The following is a 22,450-nucleotide window of genomic DNA, read 5'->3' as shown; positions in this document are numbered from 1 at the left end:
ACATGTTTAGCCGCATGTTCTCCTTGAATTGCTGGCTGTCTGAGTGGTGTCCAAAAAATGAGGTGGGCTTCATAGATAATTGGCAAAGCTTCTGGGGAAAACCTGGTCTTGTTAGGAGAGACGGCATCCATCCCACTTTGGATGGAGCAGCTCTCATTTCTAGAAATCTGGCCAATTTTCTTAAATCCTCCAAACTGTGACTATCCAGGGTTGGGACCAGGAAGCAGAGTTGTAGTCTTACACACCTCTCTGCAGCTTCTCTCCCCCTGCCATCCCCTCATTACCCCATCCCCGTAGAGACGGTGCCTGCTCCCAGACTACCAATAACCAGCAAAAATCTATTTAAGCATAAAAATTCAAAAAGAAAATAATATAGCACCTTCAACTGCACCACAGACTAAAACAGTTAAATGTGGTCTATTAAACATTAGGTCTCTCTCTTTTAAGTCCCTGTTGGTAAATGATATAATAATTGATCAACATATTGATTTATTCTGCCTTACAGAAACCTGGTTACAGCAGAATATGTTAGTTTAAATGAGTCAACACCCCCGAGTCACACTAACTGTCAGAATGCTCGTAGCACGGGCCGGGCGGAGGATTAGCAGCAATCTTCCATTCCAGCTTATTAATTAATCAAAAACCCAGACAGAGCTTTAATTCATTTGAAAGCTTGACTCTTAGTCTTGTCCATCCAAATTGGAAGTCCCAAAAACCAGTTTTATTTGTTATTATCTATCGTCCACCTGGTCGTTACTATGAGTTTCTCTGTGAATTTTCAGACCTTTTGTCTGACTTAGTGCTTAGCTCAGATAAGATAATTATAGTGGGCGATTTTAACATCCACACAGATGCTGAGAATGACAGCCTCAACACTGCATTTAATCTATTATTAGACTCTATTGGCTTTGCTCAAAAAGTAAATGAGTCCACCCACCACTTTAATCATATCTTAGATCTTGTTCTGACTTATGAAAAAAAAAAATACCCTGTGCATTGTGACAAATTTTTCTCCATAAGTCAGATGTATTTTTCCCGGGATGAGCTTCAATTATTCCACAAGTTCAGTGCAAATCAGATCAAATCTCAGAGTTGCTGTTCACACCCACAGAACCAATAACATCCCTGAACACGCTGAAGCCACAGACAGGTGTGGCCAGTTAGGGGGCGGTCCTCCATCTCACCTGTATGCATGTGTTCTGAGTGCCTGTGAGGGGCGCTGTTTCTGCAGAGTGCAAATATTTAGGAAGAGCCAAAGATCCACCTCAAAAATCAACTCAGCTCTTTACCAGCTGAAGTGTCAGGCGGGACAACCTGACAGGAAATGAAGCCGATCCAACAGGAAAGCTGAGTGCGAGTCACGGAATGCTGAAAAAGTTCAGATAAAACCTCGTTAGTGAGAGTGAGTGAGCGTTTGTCATAAGGAAGCAGAAGATGTCTACTGGATAAAGTTCTTGGAGCTTGGAATATTGGATCCAACGTGACCATCCGGTGCCTGTCACGCCTGTAGTCCGGACATCTGAAACCCACATGAAGGGTTTCTGTTTTTGTTCTTGTTGTCGTTTACTTCAGATAGGCAGAAGCTGTTCATAATAAGTGACCAAACTAGTCACCTCGTCTGAACCAGAGGTGCTGGCTGAGGTTCTAAAGCTGGTTTGGTACCAGGTGGAAATGAAGGTTTAGGTTCTGGCTCAAGGACACTTTGAGACACAAATCTGAAGTAGACGGGGTTGGAACCAGCAGCCTTCACTGGACAACCTCTTCCACAGAAATCCAAAATAAGTATATAAAAATAAGAAGCTGTGAACCAGCAGATGGCGCTCTGGATGACCTCAGTAACATCTAAACTCTTACTTTCTTCAGGCTCTGCTGCTGATATGGATCAAAATGTTTGATCAATATGGAGGTTTATGGTGAGATCATTTCAGAAGTCAAATCCAACACAAAGAGCATCAGTGCACGGGCCGAGCAGCTTTTTAGTAACACTTAAAAGTGCCCAAACAACAGTCTCAGGACACTATAGCCTAGATAAATCTCACCCACGTCATGATGGCATCACAAAAAGTAAATAACTCTATTGGTTCGTGCCCCATCAACAAAAGCACCACGTTTTCCTGACGGGAGCAGAGGTTAGGGGAAGGGCCACGTTAGAAATGGCAAAATAAAATAAAAACCGAATCACAAGAATGTGACTCATTTCGTGACGGGAGCACAGAAAAAAAAAAAAAAGAAAAAAAATTGCGTGAAACTGTATGGTGGCCATCCAGGGGACAGTTACAGTCAACTTAACATGGCTAAATACACCAAATTATTTGTCTGACCATAAAGACTCCAAAAAGGTGTTGTTTGGCCCTTTATGCTGAATGTTACAGAGTTATGGTGTAAAAACTGTGACAAAATTTAATTTCAGTTTTTACAGGGGTCAAAAATTAAAGCTGTTCCAATTTTGGTATAAATGACAAATTATCTCTATGATCAGACAGACAACATATGGGTGCACTGGGACAATGCAGACAGGTAGTGTGACTGGGGTCAAACCCAGGTCTACATATGGGTTTTGAGTCCCGGTCACACTACCTGTCTGTGTCCTTTAGGGCTGCAACAAACGAATATTTGGATCATCGATGAATCTGATGGGACTTCGACACGATTAATCGGATTAGCGGGGAATTTTTAAAAATGTGCCAGGGACAATTTTTCTCCTTCCATCACTTTATTTAACAAAAGAACATTATTTGAAAACTTAAAATACTTGAAAAATCAACAAATCGTCAAATATCCCCTGGCTGTTGAAATATAAAATAATAAAGAATAAAACAGTTTATAATAAACAACAAAAATAATTATTTCAAATGGCATTGCTTTATCAAAGTGCTGAGTTGCCATAAAATGGTAAATGGTAAATGGCCTGCATTTATATAGCGCTTTTCCATCTGCATCAGACGCTCAAAGCGCTTTACAATTATGCCTCACATTCAACCCGATGTCAGGGTGCTGCCACACAAGGCGCTCACTACACACCGGGAGCAATAGGGGATTAAAGGCCTTGCCCAAGGGCCCTTAGTGATTTTCCAGTCAGGCGGGGATTTGAACCCATGATCTTCTGGACTCAAGCCCAACACCTTAACCACTAGACCATCACCTCCATAAAACAACACTGAAACATATGTTATAAAATATGGTGAAAAAGAGGTATTTTTGTTGCTGCAAATGAGCAATTAACCATAAAACCTAAATCAAAAACTGTAGCCTGACTCATATGTGCAACATTCTCTGTATAACTTGTAAACTATGTGGTCATGTCACAATGACACATGTGACTCATGTCTCTTTCTCTAAAATTGTATTGTAGCATTATTAGTTATTATTACTGTTATTATTGTTGCTATTATTATTAATATATAAATAAAATTAAAAAATATAATTTGCAATACATTCGACTCTTTTACGACAAACTCTGAGCCATTAATTATTATACAGAAAACAAATGCACAAACATGCTGAAATGCCAGCAGCTTAATGCTAACTTTAATATTGAAAACGCCATAGACATGCTAAGTGTTAGCATCAGGGTTAGCATAAAATACATCTGTTTCAGAAGACCATAACAGGTCAGTTTAACATAAAAAAGGTTAATATTCCTCACAGACATATGCTCTTTAGGGTTTTAGTGGAGAAAAAATTAATTTAAAGCGAAATAAAACAAATGAAACCAACTAAGCAGCAGTTCGAAGCACTCCTTCATTGGTTCAAGATTCAAAGCAAAGCTCGGTTGATTATATGGAAGAAACGAAACATTTGCCGTAAAACAAAGTTATTTAGCAACTAATCGATGACTAAATTAATAATCGATTTTAAATCAATTAACTCGATTAGCTGTTTCAGCTCTAGTCTAGTCTATCCTTGACAGACAGATATGTACCAGTAATTATTATAAGAAGACGGCAGAACTCATCGAGCACATACTCCTGTCAAAGAACCCAGGTCTACATATTGGAACTCAAGTCTATTGGTTTCGAGTCCTGGACACAGATCAGTAGTGTGACCAGGACTCGAACCCAAGTCTACATATTGGCAAGCTATCTCCATTATTTATTTCTAGAATCCTGCTAACAAATAAACCAACGGTCCTGAAAACACAACATCCTAAAAAGAGGAAACAAGTTCCAAGGGTTTGAATCCTTTAGGGTCTATGTGTACACGGCTTTCATGTTTCTAGCCTCAGGGAGATGTGGAGAGGACTGAGGTGAACCCAAACCCAGAACCCTGCCTCATACTGCAGACTTTGGTTTTTGCACTTAAATCTACACCCATGTCATGTGTCTAATGATTTTAGGGATATCACCTATACGTCATCCAGCTCCTAAAACTAGTCTTCAGCTTTTTGGAGAATTTCACCGCTGCAGGTGGATTCTTGATGGGACATGCAGATTATTAGAGTTTCTTTCTCCAGATAACCAGGGTGGTTTTTCTTTCCCCTGCCACGCATTGGGTTTGTTTTGTGGAAGACAAAGTCCATCCTCAGCGCTCACGTGTGGGTGGGAACCTGAACGCTGCGCTCCCTCACAGGAATGACAAAAACCGATACAGGTTGAGCCTGTTTACACCAGCAAGAGTCACACTGCAGGTTTTCCATCTGGTGACCTCAGACCAGCCCGTGACCTCAGCCTGGAGCCTATAAAAAAGGTTCTAGTGCCCTCAATGTGGATTCTGAGCTCAACATTGGGGGTCCAAGCTTTACAGGAACTTGTCAAAGTAAAGGTCAGCTCTCAAAACGTGGGTCAGATCGATCAGAGCTCTTTAAATCAGAGTTTGTCTGACGTCATTTCAAGATTCACAGGTTTAATATGATGATATTTCAGCACAGATGGTTCTTAAAATTCTTTAATGCAGATGTTCGTTTTGTCACAAGGATGTCCAGCAGCGACTCCGAGCTGCAGCCGGGACATTTGTTTGTTCAGCACTAAAGAGATTTCAGGGGAAGGTGTGAAATTTTTGACCATCTTGGAAAATATTTCAACTTCTTACGATCGGACCATCGACACAGAAGTGATGGGGAATAAACCCCAACATGACTCAGTGCTCGAAAATTATAAAACAAATAGGATTAACTCTAAGAAACCCACGATTAGGTTTAACCAGTGCTCTAAAAAACAGAAAAAAAGAGTTACTGGTTAAAAAAAAAAAGAAGAATTTACTCACATAACATAAATGTGATTAGTAAAAATGTAGAAAGTAGAAACGTTTAGTGCAGTTGGCAAAGAATGAAACTCCCAATGCTGTGAATAAGCACCCCAGATAAATATAGTTTGCATTTTGACCACAGAATGTAGAAGCACTTTGGGAAGTGGTGTACTTTTCTGACCTCAATAACTTTCAGGGTTTCAGCCTGATGGTGACCTAATTCAGGAATGTACCTGGCAACACCCAGCCAAAGCCGCGTGCCATCTTTGGAGCAGATTGGCCAAGTGACCGCTGAGAGGCAGTCTGGAAGCGTATTAGCAATTATTATAAGACGACAGCAGAACTCATCCGAGCACATACTCCTGTCAAAGATGATCTGCTTCATCCTGAGCCAGATTCTGAAATTCACCATCTCAGATTTTTCAATAATTGTAACTAGAAGCACTCAGAGAGTGCAAACCTCCGCCAAGGCCATGGGGTCACTGTTGGAGTTATTCTGTAGATACAGTTTTATTTTATCATGCATGTTTTGTGTTCTCTGCTCTGGTAGAATGTAGTTCTCTCTGCTCTGATAAAGTGTACTGTACTGATGTGATGGGTGAAGGTTACTTAAGATATGTGACATGACGTGCTTCTGCAAGTTGTGGTATCTCTGTGTGCACGCTAAGCTCTTTTTCAGGACATGTGAAGATGACCCAGGCAGAATGCAGCCATAAGCGGAGCAGTGAGATAAAGAATAGAGAATTGAATGTTCCAACCACAGTGATTATGATACATTAGTCCTTGTGTCAGAAGAAGTGTGATTAATCGTTAGATGTCTTAAACACATCTTAATCGAGCCCAAGATTAAAAAGGTTCTGAAAGTCCTGAATGTATTGTGCAATCAGCGGTTCTGCGGCAACAGCTCACGCGCTATCACTCCTCCCCTTAGGAGCTGTACCGCCCATGTATGTAGGGAAGTCCTAAATAAAAGAGCAGGAGCGCAGGCCAGACTTTAGTGTAGCTTTGGTGTACAGCCTGACTTGCACTCCTCGCGAGCTAAATTTGACTTTCTGTCTCACTGGTGGTTCTTGACTCTGTTTGTCTTGTTAAAGGTTTTAAGAATGTTTGGAGGCGAAAATACCCAACAGTCACTGACGCCATAACATCTACACGCCGTGGAATCACTGAACCTAAAAAAGTCTAACAATGATGTTTGCTCAGTAGTAAAAAAAGTTTCATCTGCTGTGACTGGATAGCATGTATCCTTAGCGCTTGGCATCACAGTTTATTGCAACTTGCACCTTTCCCAGAAGCTACTGTCATCTGAGCACTGATATTGATATTGCATGTGCTTATAGACAAAAACAAATGAGACAAAATTCAATTTATTATTCAACTAAACTGCAAATATATGAAGTTTTTAACATTTATGAAACACTTCTCTAAACAAGGCCATAGGGTCACTGACCCTAAAGAGATTCCCTCCTTGGCACAGCGATCTATTCAACAATTCAGTGTTACAACCAAAACTATGATACATACACTTTTCTTTCCTTTATATTTGACATCCTTGACCATGAAAACATACCACTAGAACTTGGAATCACTTTTATGTCTTTATTAGTTCAAATGTTATTGTATAAAAACGATTTTTCGGTAATGGCAGTTTTCTTCTGGATCTAGCTCCATAACATTTGAAGCTACATCAAATCTGATGACACCTTACTGAATCAGTACAGATTCAGCTACAATTTGGTGTTAGTTGTGCATCTCTGGCTTCATTTGTCACCTCACACTGACACATTTTCTATTTTCCCTATATTTTTGCATATTCTGGATCACCAGATCCGGAATCCGGATCTGAGCATCACCAAACTTTGTTGTTTGATAGAACATTTGACTATGTTACACCAAAAAATTTTTCAAGCCTTTCTGGGTAAAAACACAAAACAATCTCATAAATTAGGATTAGTCTGTGTGCAAAAGCAGATCTGCATCCTGCACTAAACCACTTCCTGTCAACATCAGCTCCTCTTTCTTCATTAAGTGTCAGTCAGTACCTCCCATGATTCTTTGCTGCTACAATACGTGTCATCCTGCTTAAATGAGCCACAATTAGTGGACCAAAAAAAAAAAAAAAAAAAAAAAAAAAAAAAACTGTCCCACACAGTTTCTGTTGACCGATCGATTGGTCTCACACTCACGTAAACTAGATGACCTGGTTAAAGCCACAATTTGAACCAGGAAGCAGCTGGTTTTAAATTTGACTAAATAGCTTTTGATTTTGGACAAAGTATGAAGTTCTGTTTATGTAAACAACCATAAAAATCATCATCATTAAAGAAATTAATCATCAAATGTGGAAAAACTGAATTCAGAACTGTAAACTTAGTAAATAAAACTATTTTTAAATCTGGCAAATTATAAACTACCACCTTTCAAACACACACGCCTGCACAACGCTGACACCTAGTGTTCACAGGTGTCAACTGCATCAGTCTGAGTTTATCCAATAAATCTCCAAAATGTCAATAAATCCTGGAATATTCAGATCATGTAAATCAGTAAAAGCTCAAGACTTTCACCAAATCTAAAAATGAGGCAGTCAAACTTAGTGACTAATGACTTCAAATCAGATAAAGGAAGAAAAAGAGGAAATAAGGAAGGACGGAAAAAACAGACGAAAGTACTGATTAAAGATAAACTAAGAGTGAATTAACCATGATTTTCTTTATGATAAAACAAATCTGAATGTGGCAAACCATCAAAACAATATTGAACATGAGTGTTTTCACTGATTAACCTGTTATTTTTTTAATTAATAATAGTCAATAAAATACTGGAAAGTACTTAAACACATACAACACTTCCTGAAGTTCACTGTAAACTCAAATATAACCTATTAAAAATGGATCAACACAAATAAAATCAAGTATTGTGGTAATCAGTGAACTGATCAGAGTCTCTAATCAAGGATCAATCAATATTTCAGTAAACAGGGGCTTCTCTGAGATGACTAGATACTCAAGTAAAAAAAAACAAAAAAAAACAAATCAATAAAAGTTGAACAGATGTGCTTTAGACTTAAAAAGTAAAATAATTTTATGATCATTATAGATATGGTTTCATGGAAACAATAAAACCATAAACATATAAAACAATAAATATAACAATGCTAAAATAGCCTCAGTTGTATCAACATTGTGCTCTTTATAATTTGCAGTTGTTTAATTAATTATTAAGATCCTATTGTCTCACATACAATTTGTACATGTTCAATAAAGGCCCTCTATCAATTAAGCAAAAACAATATTTACATTTTAAGAGCAGAAGTTGTGCGAATCAAGGAATATTTGTAGATCAGCCTCTGTGCATTTGCAGATATTAATGAGACAAATTTAACTCCATAGAAAGTTACCCTTGAGTTACTGGAAGTTAGCATGCAAGCTAACATCTGCAAAATATCTTGTAACTGACTCCAGAAGTGTTATCAAGTTACAAAAACAGTGTTTTCAGTTTTAGGTGTTCATTTCTCGCTAGCTTTTATATAATATATGACAAAGAGGATATATCTACACACAAACGAAACACAGTTTTGCAGCTAGCTACCAGCCTCAATGTCACCATGCTAACATCTGCAAAATGTCTTGTAAATAAGTTCAGAAGTGTTATTTAGTTCCAAAAAGAGCATTTTCAGTTTTAGAAGTGTTTTTTTCTCGCTAGCTTTTACATAATATGAGAAACGTATATAAACGCACAAAACAAAGCAGCGACTGACGTCACAGTGCAGCTCTGTGCTGATTGGCTGTCACGCCTGCCACTCAAAAACAAAACTGAACAGACTGAAACAGAATGTGACTTTTTAACCTCTTAAAATAGGTCATGGTTAGTCATCTTTGAAGTTGTCCAAAGTCTGTGAACTAAGAATGTTCCTTCTGAATTTGCAGAATCTGGGAGTGATAAGACTGGACTTATGCTGAACACAGACAGTTTTCACAATACCAGGTGGCCTTATTTGATGGGCATCGGGTAAAAATGTTCATAAATAGAAGGAAAAAAGCAACATTTACTGTTCACACAAAGTTGACATTTTGTTAGAAAAATTATGGATAATAAACATTGCTGCTGAATTTCTGCAACATGACAAATATCACAAAAATGTGTCTGTTATATATTTTTAAACACACAGCATCATTTTGTCCTACAAGACTGAAAATAAACAGCTACTGTAAGATCAATAATCTCAGAGATGTATTTTTTTTTAAGTTTACAGCTGCTTTTTGTTTTGTTTTTTTGTTTTTTTAATATGGACTAAAAATTTCTCAGAAATTAATCTGATAAAATCTGCTAATCCAAATGGATCCAACTGTTACCTGCTGATCACGTGACATATATAAACACACTTATCGCCCCCAAGTGGCTGGTATTAATACAAAGCACATATACACATTCACCAGCAGCAGCAGAAGTATCACACTTAACTAAATAGTAAAAAAAAAAACACAACACACACACACACACAAGAAGGTTGCAAAACTTTTTTTTTGGGGGGGGGGGGGGGGGGGGTGATAAGTCTATCTTCAGATTTTTTTTTTTCCAGAAATTATTCATAGTGCTTCACTTTTCCCACATTTTGTTATGTTGCAGCCTTATTAAAAAAACAGATGAAATTCATTTTTTTCATCAAAATAGTGCATGCATAATACCCCATAATGACAACATGAAAGAAGTTTTTTGAAATTTATTAAAAGTAAAAAACTAAGAAATCATATGTACATAAGTATTCATCCTCTTTGTCATGAAGCTCTAAACTGAGCTCAGGTGCCTCCTGTTTCCCCTGATCATCCTTGAGATGTTTCTACAGCTTAACTGGAGTCCACCTGGGGTCAATTCAGTTGATTGGACATGATTTGGAAAGACACACACCTGTCTACATATAAGGTCCCACAGTTGACAGTCAGAGCACAAACCAAGCATGAAGTCAAAGGAATTGTCTGTAGACCTCTAAGACAGGATTGTCTGGAGACACAAATCTGGGGAAGGGAACGGAAACATTTCTGCTGCTTTGAAGGTCCCAATGAGCACAGTGGCCTCCATCATCTGTAAATGGAAGACGTTCAGATCCACCAGGACTCTTCCTAGAGCTGGCCGCCTGTCTAAACTCAGCAATCGGGGGAGAAGGACCTTAATCAGGGAGGTGACCAAGAACCTGATGGTCACTCTGTCAGAGCACCAGCATTCCTCTGTAGAGAGAGGAGAACCTTCCAGAAGGACAACCATCTCTGTAGCAATCCACCAATCAGACCTGTATGGTAGAGTGTCCAGACGGAAGCCACTCCTTAGTAAAAGGCACATGGCAGCCCACCTGGATTTTGACAAAAGGCACCTGAAGGACTCTCAGACCAGGAGAAACAAAATTCTCTGCTCTGATGAGACAAAGATTGAACTGTTTGGTGTCATGTCTGGAGGAAACCAGTGAAGTATGGTGGTGGCAGCATCATGCTGTGGGGATGTTTTTCAGCAGCAGGAACTGGGAGACTAGTCAGGATTGAGGGAAAGATGAATGCAGCAATGTACAGAGACATCCTGGATGAAAACCTGCACCAGAGCGCTCTTGACCTCAGACTGGGGTGACGGTTCATCTTTCAGCAGGACAATGACCCTGAGCACAGAGCCAAGATATCAAAGGAGTGGCTTCAGGACAACTCTGTGAATGTCCTTGAGTGGCCCAGCCAGAACCCAGACCTGAATCAGACTGAACATCTCTGGAGAACTCTGAAAATGTCTGTGCACCGACGCTCATCCAACCTCATGGAGCTTAAGAGGTGCTGCAACGAGGAATGGACCAAACTGCCTAAAGATAGGTGCACCAAGCTTGTGGCATCATATTCAAGAAGACTTGAGGCTGTAATTGCTGCCAAAGGTGCATCAACAAAGTACTGAGCAAAGACTGTGAATACTTATGTACACGTGATTTCTTAGTTTTTATTTTTAATAAATTTGCAAAAATTAAAAACTTTTTTCATGTTGTCATTATGGGGTGCTGTGAGTATAATTTTGAGGAAAGAAATGAATTTATTCCATTTTGGAATAAGGCTGTAACATAAAATGTTGAGAAAGTAAAGTGCTGTAAATATTTTCTGGATGCACTGTAGATATTATGCTCATAAATCAAACCAACAGTCATAACCTCAGCCTCCTCACGCCGTTAGAGGTGATCATGTCGCTGTGGCAGAAGAATTCTCTCTGAGTGCTCTGATAGTTTCAGCTAAAATCATTGATTACTGCTGATATTTAGCTCTTTTTGTTTGCTTTTGGAGTTTCTGAAGATGATCTCTGCTCGCCGTCACCACAGAGGTTCTTCCATCTCTCCTGATCTGGTGCAAAACTCAGATTATATATATATGTGTGTGTGTGTAACGGAGGCCAGCAGGTGTCGCTGTGCAGATGTAGTTAGTAAACCTCACTCCCAACAGCTCAAACAAGGATTCTCTGGTCACAAGGTCAGAGCCCTGGGTTTTAGCCTTCTGGTTAGAGAGTCCGACTCCCATGCCGGAGCTCGTGAGTTCGCATCCCGAGGAGAGTGAATGTGCGGAGTCATAACACAACGCAGAGTGCAGTTGCCACACACACACACACACACACATATATATACATGTGTGTGTATACACTCAACAAAAATATAAACGCAACACTTTTGGTTTTGCTCCCATTTTGTATGAGATGAAGTCAAAGATCTAAAACTTTTTCCACGTACACAATATCACCATTTCCCTCAAATATTGTTCACAAACCAGTCTAAATCTGTGATAGTGAGCACTTCTCTAAGGCACACCTGTGCACTAATCATGGTGTCTAATCAGCATCTTGATATGGCACACCTGTGAGGTGGGATGGATTATCACAGCAAAGGAGAAGTGCTTAAAGTGTAGGTGACACTATATATATATATATATATATATATATATATATATATATATATATATATATATATATATATATATATATATATATATATATATCTTCTTTGTCTTTCGGCTGTTCCCGTTAGGGGTCGCCACAGCAGATCAATCATTTCCATCTCACCCTGCCCTCTGTATCTTCCTCTGTCACACCAACCACCTGCATGTCCTCTCTCAGCACATCCATAAACCTCCTCTTTGGTCTCCCTCTTCTCCTCCTGCCTGGTGGCTCCATCCTCAGCATCCTTCTCCCTATATACCCTGGGTCCCTCCTCTGCACATGTCCAAGCCATCTCAATCTCGCCTCTCTGACTGTCTTCAAATCATCCCACCTGAGCTGTCCCTCTGATATGTTCATTCATTCATATTATATAGATAGATAGCTAGATAGATAGCTAGCTAGATAGATAGATAGAGAAAAAACATTTAAGATTAAAATTAAACAGTTTGAGATTTATTCTTTCCTGGTGTGCAGTTACAGAAGAGATAAATATTCAAATTTTGAACTGCGCACCACTACAAACCAGGACCTTACAGGCGAGTCCCGACATCGGAGGAGAAGAAGGAAGTGACATCAGCATGAGAACCATTATCTTAACAGCCCCATTCATTTATGGATTTTTACAGGTTACTGACAGACCTGTTTTCACCAAGTGGTTCGGGTCGGTGCTGCAAGGTGTTTTCAGTGTCAGAACGGTTAATTCTCACCGGCAGAATCAATTTGATTGGCAGGTGGAACATTTATATTGACGAGCGTGCGTGCACAATGTCTGCGGCTTCTCCACTCCACACGGAGGCAAAACTGAGTATTTTCAAATTATTTTGTTTTATTTTATTGTTTTTGTGGATCATGCGATAATTTTGTCGCATGCAGACTGAGGCGTTATGTGCAGATGAGGTGTAAAGCGGCTCGTTAACAGCAGAGACTCGAACCATCATGGACTTTTCTTCAGCCAGGACAGCGAATTAAATTATTTTCAGACATTTTCATCAGACGAGATGATCTCACTGAAATGGACAGGGAAGACTATATTTACTCCTTGTTTGAATGGTTTTAATATTTAATAATGTGTTACACTAACGTACAGTACACTAACCATATTCAAGAAGGAAACAATATTTATTTTAACCCCTTCTAAGCCTGTATATTCCATCGATGGGAAAGTTCACTTTATTTGTGAGATACTGACAAACCAAAACGAGGCGGGTGGTAGGGGTTAAAAACAGCTGATAATTTCAGTTACTTGTATCATTTTTCAGATTTGAAATGTATGCACCCGTTTCTCAGAAAAGAAAAAAAAGATTAAAAAAATCCACACTTCCTCATTACTTTTTCTGATGTCAAGGACAGTAAAACAAACTTTAAAAAAAAAAATTTTATCAGTCGATCATGACCACAGAGCTGGGAAAAAGAAAAGTTTATCATCTCCTTGATCATTTATTTATTTTATAATCACTATTCTGTGTTCTGAACTCTGCCAATATCATCACTGTTGTCAGACTGAAAGTTTGCCTCAAAGGTTTCTTTTCCCTCATTGTGTTTGGGTTAGGAAAAGAAAAACAAAAAATCATCCGAAAACAGCTCGACCTTCGCCGTGTTTACAATTAATTTGGGTTTGAATCAGCAGGTGCTGTTCTGGTGATGATGTAGCAACAATATGATCGCGGCTGAGGGCTGAAATCGAGTGCAGGCTTCAGACAGCAGCTGTTTATCCTTCACCTGCACACTTATCAACTTATGATTTTTTAAAATAAACATTTCATCATTTGTTTTAGTGTTTATTTGTGCATTTGTGCATTTTTTTAGGCTACCTACACTTTAAAGAACCAGTGATCACATCTGTGTATTGATTAATCAGTTAGAAAATACTGTCAACATTATTACGTCGGCAAAGGACGTAATAAAATCATTGGTGTTTATTTATCTATCTGTCCGTCTATTAGCAGGATTACATCAAAACTATTAATGAAATATGCACCACAGATACATATTAGGCCATGGAACACTCCATTAAATTTGGAGGTGATCCAGATTGGCGGACAGCAGAAATCTCAGACGGCTCTTGTTTCAAAATGCTTCTGTTCAAACACAAACATCTTGATCCACAACGCAAATCTGGATCCTGATCAACACCAGAACTTAACAGCTTCTTTATGATGACAAAGCAGATCATTTAACCAAAAACAAAACAAAAAAAACAAACTTAATGAAACCATGAGTTTGGACTCCAGAGCTCAACACATTTTTAAAACTCCTTCCCCCCTGTGAGTTTTCTGGCTCGTTAGACGGACTAATCTAATTCTTGTGGAATCCACTGACCTGATTCCGTTACATTCTGGGGCAGATGTGGTTAAATGGGCAAAGCTGTGAGTGTGAGGTTGACATTGTGATGGTTCAGGTTTGCAGTGTAATGTGAGCTTTTACTGTTGCGAGTCACACTGTCGGCCTCTCCTCTGGATGGTGGTATGATTTAAGGCAGGACCTACTTCCCCCTCGGACCATTATCAGAGAGTGTGTGTGTGTTGGACACACGGAGCTCAACCACCCACAAAGTCAATCGAGCACTCCCGCTGTGTCCACTGAACCGCCAGAGGTTTACACGTGGGCAACAATAAAAGCATCTTGTCACCATGGCAACAACTCAAACAGCAGAAGAGCAGGTTTGTCCAAAACGCCAAACAACTCGCACCGTTTGGAATTTAAAATGGGAAAAAACAAAAACCTGGAGAGAAATACTATCAAGTTTAATAATAAAAGAACCAGATTCAGAAGTCACTCCGGTCTTGGTGGATGAATCGATCAGGTCGAGTCTAGTGCCACATACTGGTGTAGAGTGTCACTGCATCCAACACACGAAGGTAACCACCGGTCCATCGCAACCTCTCCAAACAAACGTGGGTGTGTCCTTGATCTTCTCCAGTCTCCAGGGTTCTCAACACTGAGACACCCGTGTACTGGATCACATCCAGAGAAACTCACCACATGGACTAAATGTGGTGTCTGATGTTCCCTCACAGTGTCAGTGATCCTCCTCATCTGAGTCTCACTAAATAACCATTCGTTGGACAGAAAGTCATTCCAGTGGGACCCAAGAATCCTCCACAGAGACCTGAGACCAAAGACATCCAGTGACATCTTCACCTCAAGTCACTAGATAGAGTCCAAGTATCAGGAAGCACCAGGACCCTAAAGACTTGAACCTTAATTATCTTCTAAAGACATAAGCATTACCAAACAACCTCTGACCTCATGAGTCCATATGATCTCCCCAGGAGTCTCTGGATCGCAAAGGCCGAGGATCCAGAAACATGAAGGTCAGGTGAGGTCCGTCACATATACAAAAACACATATCTGACCTTCAATAAAAGCAAAGAGGGCGGGGCATAAATCTGACCTTTAAGGTAATAGATCCAAACAAAAAATGCAGGTAACACATCCTTTGTGTAGTCAAACTGTGCTATACATTATTTGACCAGTAGGTGCCAGTCTGATGACATGTTAAATGAGGAATCAAGTAATTAAGCTTTTGGTGAAGCAGCTGGCTGAGAGTTTCGATGACCCTGCTGAGGCCTCAACATCACTACTCAGCATCATTTATTGTATCGTGTGTCAATATGAAATAATCATGCCAAAAATCTATCTTCTGGGAGATGCTACAATCACACATGCCACTGATTGTTTTATAAGTACACAACTGTGCGCGTTTTTCCTCCGTTATTCTGTGAAGCAGTGGCTGGAAGATTCCCAAACAAATCCAAACATGAAGTCACATTTTTCCATGATGTAAACATGAGAAGATGAATACAGTGTAAACAATACATAAAAAATATAAAGAACTTTCCCGCCTTAAACGGCATCATTCATACTTCTGCAATTCTCTCGACAGATTAGAACACGTGTTGTCTGAACAATTTTCCATTTATCCCGGACAACTGGAAAAGCATTAATATCAAATCCTCAATGTTTCATCTTTCCAACAGTTTTAAACGCATCTTAAATCAGGTTTCCACAGGGATCCGTCTTAGGTCCCCCGCTTTTCTCCCTTTATACAGCACCTCCGGGGCACATATTGTGGTGTTTTGGGATTACTTTTCACTGCTATGCTGATGATACTCAGTTATACATGCCGATAACTGCTGGTAATCTCGTTCACATATGAGATAGAAACTTACTCTTTTTTTGCTGAAAAGTTAACTCCGCAGACTTTCGATCCCCCATCGGCCATCTTTGTACTCCTCATAGAAGCTGTGTGATGACGTGCGCAATGTGAGTGTCCAATCGGAATTGGTTCACCGTCATATGGTTTTCCAAAATCCAATCGTAGGGCAGATTTACCTCACGTGATAAACCAAAGATCGTTTTCAGGAGTGATATCTTACTAGTTGGCCCATTTGAATAGCCCCCTAACTCCTCCAATGTGCCCTGTGCCATTACGCACAGCTGAAGTGAAAGCAGACAGAGAGCCTCGCATGACAATCTCACATTCTCAAACAAAGAGTGTGTAACTATCAAGATTGCTCCACTAGTTTGCATTTGAATGTTACTGGATTACTCTGTGGCTCTCTCTCTCTGGCGTAAAGCACTGTTTACCATATCAATGAGGTGAGGGAGAGGAGCCACTCCTCAGACTGGAGCATAAACGCATTGACCATTTTGTATATAATGTTCAAAATGTGCATTTGTGTTTATTGTTGTACAGTCTTTCACACAAGACCTCAAATTACCTTTATAAAGTGTCAAAACAGTTGTTTTTTATAGTTTGCTGTGTGTTTTGAATAAATGTGTGTGGAAAATTATTTTTTGCTTTACTTTTTACTTTATTTTTGATTGTAAACCTTTATTACACTTATAAAACACAACAAAAGCATATATATTATGAAAGAACAGGTTGTCCTGAAAGAGACATAAAGCTTGATTGTGGGATGCAGGGAGAGCTGTTAACAGCAATAATAAAACATTTACGCCAGGCGAGTGAACTGTCCAAAAAATGCCCTCGGACCCCAGAGGATTAAGGTGCAGCTCCATCCAGAGATGGGTGTGGTTTTTGTGCTGGAGACCCTCCTGTCCTGTGCACTGGCAGCATTTCCTGTATATTCATTTGTGAATTGTTCTGTAATTTATGTATGTATCATGGCCCAAGCAGAGGGTCACCCCATTGAGTCTGGTCTGCTTGAGGTTTCTACCTCAGAGGGAGTTTTCCTTACCACTGCTGCTCTGGGGGTTGGTAAGGTTAGACCTTACTTGTGTGAAGCACCTTGAGGCAACTCTATTGCAATTTGGCGCTATATAATTGAAAATAAATTGAAAGTTTGAACTGGTTTCATGAGCAACAATCTGGTTTGCAAACTCAGTCCACCGCTTTCAAATTAATCTTTAGTTTGCGGTTCTGAAGTCTGTTTTTAGTGTCGATGTCCAAATTAAAGCACAAGTTTCTCTTTTTTAAGAACTTTAAAAAAGAGATACAAGCTCCACTGTGACATGTGCAGAGGTGTTGCAACACCACACCAAATCTATTTCAATATTTATTAATGTCTGTAAGAGAATTTATTCAACAGACTACAATGCAAAATAAAATATATTATATTTTGTTAACAAGAATCACTGATTCAGAACCAAGCAGAGTTTAACATAATCCTGTGTTTGTTGCACAGAAACACTGAACTTTCCATCATTCATTAATTAATTGATCAGTTGTTTAGTCAATGAAATTTTCTGACATTTCACAGAATAATTAATGCCATAAACAACAGACAGACTGATCAATAAATGAAACGGATGCTTACAACCTGAACATAAGGGAACAGATTTATCTTTGTTTTGGCTGACAGACCAGTTTTGAGCGATTAACTAAAAATTAAGAGGCGTAATCATCAAATAAATCATATTTTCCAACTATATATATATAAAAGTCTTAGAATTCATTTCATATGAAAAGAAAAAAAAAACAGCTTTGTGTGAAATTATTAAATTTAAATCCGTGTCGCAGACCAAAGGGTCCCCCCTAAAAATCGGTCCGTCTGCCTCCACTGCGCATGCGTCATTTTGGAGCTCAGCAGCTCGTCTGAGACGGAGTCTTTTCACCCAATGCGATCAAATGGATTAATGTGATTATTAACCATCAGATGTCAAAGTAAAACCTCTTAAATCAATCATTCTAAAGTCAATTTTAAGCAGAAACAAGGCAATACTCTGTTATGCTTTGAAATGACTGACGCGCAGTGAACGCATCAGCTAGCAGCTCATGTAGCTGCGGCGCTCTGATCGCTTCCTCCATCTTTATGATGATGCTGAATTTATGTGGAAATAATTGTTGTACAAAAGCTTCAGATATCTGTCGCTGAGACAGATGATGACTGGAGGCAGTTTGGAGCAGAAACAAGGTGATAATCGGTGAACTGCGGTTAATGACGCATGCGTAGTGAAGGCAGGGTGGGCAGATTTTTAGGGGGGGACCATTCGGTCGGCGACACTGGATCAGATCAGAGAACTGTTTAAAATAAGGATGCGTGTATGACCTATATGGCGTCCACCGCTGAGAGACTTTCCAGGGAGTAGCGCCGACTTTGTATTTTATGGAATGTGTTTATTTTTTGACAATCGGGAATCCCCCTATTTGATGACGTAGCATTCCTGTGACGAGTAGAAGTTAAGAAATGCCGTGATTGAAAAATTGCGTTGAAAAAGTTGAAGAAATTCACCTTAAAGGCAAGTAAGATCAGTTTTCAAATCATACAGAACATTTCATTCATATAATTACATACTTTTCTGCGATGATCGAAGCCTTCACATGCATACGAGTATTTTTATGATCCACAAAACTGATGTTGAGTCGGTAAGACGGCGGACACGGGAAAACTGACATTTGTTTACCGTGGAAACTACTGTCAGAAAACAGTGTTTATACGGTGGATCAAATCACACATTTAAATGAGATAATAATTAGGTTTGACAGAGTACCATCATTTTGAAGTGGCGTTTGTCCCTTAAAACACACAGACGTACATTATCAAGATCTTCACACCTTCAAATGCTCATAACTTTCTTCATACTGGTCTAGAACAAATATTTAAACACTATTTTGAAGGTCTCTCTAAAAGCTCTTTTGCAACCACAGTTTCTGTTACAATTCCTTTAACTTCATTTTTTTGTCACGTACCTATTCAAAACTCACTTTAGAAGCTCCATAATGTGAAAGTGTAAACGGGTTTTAAACCAGATCATCTCTAAACACAATTTACAGGCAGCTTTTAAAAAATGGTTTGAGACATTTTAAGTGATTTAAAAAACGAGATAAACTGAGTTTATGGTTTTTATAAGTGAAAAACAAAACAGATAACTGCAAATAAATACTTTTTAAAAATCATAATAACTAATCAAGCAGTAAATATTTTATCATTAGTTTATTACAGAAACTTTGTAATTATTTTAAGATTATTTACAGATAAACGTGTGTGTGTGTGTGTGAACGCATCACAACGACAGACCAAAAAAAGGAACAAGCAGCGACAGAAAGCTGCTTCTGACTGACTGAGTTAGTTAGTTAGTTAGTTAGTTAGTTAGTTACCGGTCCGACCCGTTCCGGACTAATAAAGCCTGAGAGACCAGGTTTGGTTCCCAGCTGACTTTCTCCCCCAGACACACCTGTCCGATACGCACGCGCGCGCACGCCGCGGGATGCCTTCACGTGCTCCCTAAAAAAAAATAAAAATAAACACAAACAAACATCATCCGCAACCACGTTCACCACAACTCCACGCGGGGGTCTCATTACACGTGCACGCGTGCGACTCACCGAACAACAACAAACACCAGCATGAAAGCTACGCACACGCGTGAACGCGCGTCTTACCTGCCGACGTGAAGCGGAGCCGTTGGCGGTGTGTGCGGGGGAACGCGCCGTGCCGCGGCAATAAAGCGCCAGTCTGTCAATACAGCGGCACTCTCCAACAGCACGACTTCCTCAAAGGAACCTTCAAAATAAAATAGCCAGCAACACGACTGTTGACGTCCATTGAATTCTATGACGTGACATATGTTACTCCGTAACGTGATAACTAAGCATGATACATGGTGCAAACTATTCCTTTTTGAAACCCTATTAACTCAACCAATAATTTGCATCACCTTTGAACAAAACTGGAGCAACTCTAACTTTTGACCCCTGTACAAACTGAAACTGAATTTTGTCACCATTCTTGTTGTTTTTACTCCATAACTCTATAAAATTCAGTCGTAGATAGTCCAAACTATACCTTTCCAATCAGACAAATAATGTGATATAATTTTCAGTATGACTGAAGCTTTTTTATATTTTGACCCCTATGTAATTCTTCAACTGACCCCTATGTGGCAGCCTATTGAAAATTCAAGTGGCCCATCGTTTTTTTCAAAAGAGTAATATCTAAGGTGTACTACTGCAAATTTGGTGCTTTTCTCACCATTTCCTCTGTAAATATTCTGTTATCTGTTGCAGCCAGGTGAAATGTGGACATCCTCGTAGTCTTCTGCAGCTACTGGGGCCCTCAGAAGTCAGGCACCTACATGCTGGATCAGGCACAGAGAAACAGGCCACATGACCTAAATGTCATAGCTGATCCCGGGGCAGTCCACATTTTCTGTATGCGGGGAGGTTGTGGATTTGTGAATGTGTCTCCTTTGCACTTCACTAGGGGGTCTAGGGACATGCTCCCCACCCCGCAGAACATTTAGAATTTTTAGGTACTATTTCCTGCATTTTGGTACATAGCCAGAGTCTGCACTAAAATTACTGGACTTCCTCTTAGATCTCTTCTACCATCTATGAAGCAAGCACTTAAGTTGGCTAAAAAGATTATACAGGATCCATCACACGCTCTCTGAGTGGCTCCGCTCAGCACGTCGACTTCAGTGCCGCGGGTGCAATACACAGAGAAGCATGACCTGTCACCTTTTGAAGTCCTCTTAACCGTCCACCCTTTTCCCCTGACAGGTTGTGAATGACAACCTACCAATTTGTTTATAACTATCTCACTTCTGAAGCACCTATAATTGCTATTGCACTTTATTATATTTTACTTATTATCTTACATTGAAATGCTCTGTTGCGACAGACTGGCGTCCTGTACAGGGTGAACCCCGCCTTGCGCTCTATGTCTGCTGGGATAGGCTCCAGCCCCCGTGACCCATAGTTGGACTAAGTGGTTGAAGATGAGTGTGGTGTGTGAAATGCTTTGTTGTTACAGCTATTTTTAGTGTTATACTTGTTGTTGCAATAGTTCATATAGACCAGGGGTGGCCAAGTTCGGTCCTCGAGAGCCACCTTCCTGACACTCTTAGTTGTCGCCCTGCTCCAACACACCTGAATCCAATGATTGGATTCAGGTGTGTTGGAGCAGGGCGACAACTAAGAGTGTCAGGAAGGTGGCTCTCGAGGACCGAACTTGGCAGTAATGGCAGATATTTATTTACTGTGGTAACTTTATATATTTTTTTAAATTTTATTTATTTATAGTTTCTTTGTACTGTTGCTGCTCTAGTTGTATGAATTGCTTCTTGGGGTCAAATAAAGTTTTTTGAATTTTGTATTTCACCATAAAATTCAATCACAGAGAAAAGATACTTTATAACCTGTTTTTATTCTTTTGAACTTGTGTTGCACAATCTTGAATGTGATGCTATGGTGTTAGGATGACAAGTAACAGAAAACATTTGAAATGTCTGCATGTCCTCAGCACATCCAGAAACCTCCTCTTTGTCCTCCCTCTTCTCCTCCTGCCTGGTGGCTCCATCCTCAGCATCCTTCTCCCTATATACCCTTGATCTTCCTCTGCACATGTCCAACCATCTCAATCTGACCACATGACCTTCTCCCATGCCCCCTCCGGATCATCCAACTCAGTGGTGGGAAACTTGTTCCAGAAAGGGCCAAGAGGGTGCAGGTTTTCTTTGCAGCCACTTACTCCACCAGGTGATTTCACTAATTAACTGATTCCATTTGCTCAAAGTGATATTAATCCATGAAATCACCTGGTGGAGCCAGTGGCTGCAAAGAAAACCTGCACCCTCTTGGCCCTTTCTGGAACAAGTTGCCCACCCCTGATCCAGATGGTCACTGGTAAACTTCAAACGGGCCTGGACATGTGCTGGCTTGAGCAGGGGGACCTTGCTGCCCTGCAGGATTTTAAACCATGACAGCATCATGTGTTACTAATGTAATCTTTGTGACTGTGGTCCCAGCTCTCTTCAGGTCATTGACCAGGTCCTCCTGTGTAGTTCTGAGCTTTCTCAGAATCATCCTTACCCCACAAAGTGAGATCTTGCATGGAGCCCCAGACCGAGGGAG

The 22,450-nt window shown here is 39.9% G+C and overlaps 1 protein-coding gene across 1 annotated transcript in view; it reads right to left on the bottom strand.

Annotated features, from left to right (window-relative positions):
• The window catches only part of pld1b (phospholipase D1b), a 132,605-nt gene extending 112,575 nt beyond the window's left edge, over positions 1–20,030 (bottom strand). Inside the window, 1 exon segment of the mRNA XM_034188094.1 lies at positions 19,979–20,030. The gene's annotated coding sequence lies outside the window, so the exon portion shown is untranslated.
• Positions 20,031–22,450: the final 2,420 nt, after the last annotated feature.

This window comes from Thalassophryne amazonica, chromosome 1, assembly GCF_902500255.1.
Source record: "Thalassophryne amazonica chromosome 1, fThaAma1.1, whole genome shotgun sequence".
In the NCBI taxonomy this organism is placed as follows: Eukaryota; Metazoa; Chordata; class Actinopteri; order Batrachoidiformes; family Batrachoididae; genus Thalassophryne; species Thalassophryne amazonica.
The sequence above is the reverse complement of the archived record's forward strand: the minus strand, read 5'-3'. Positions and strand labels throughout refer to the sequence as shown.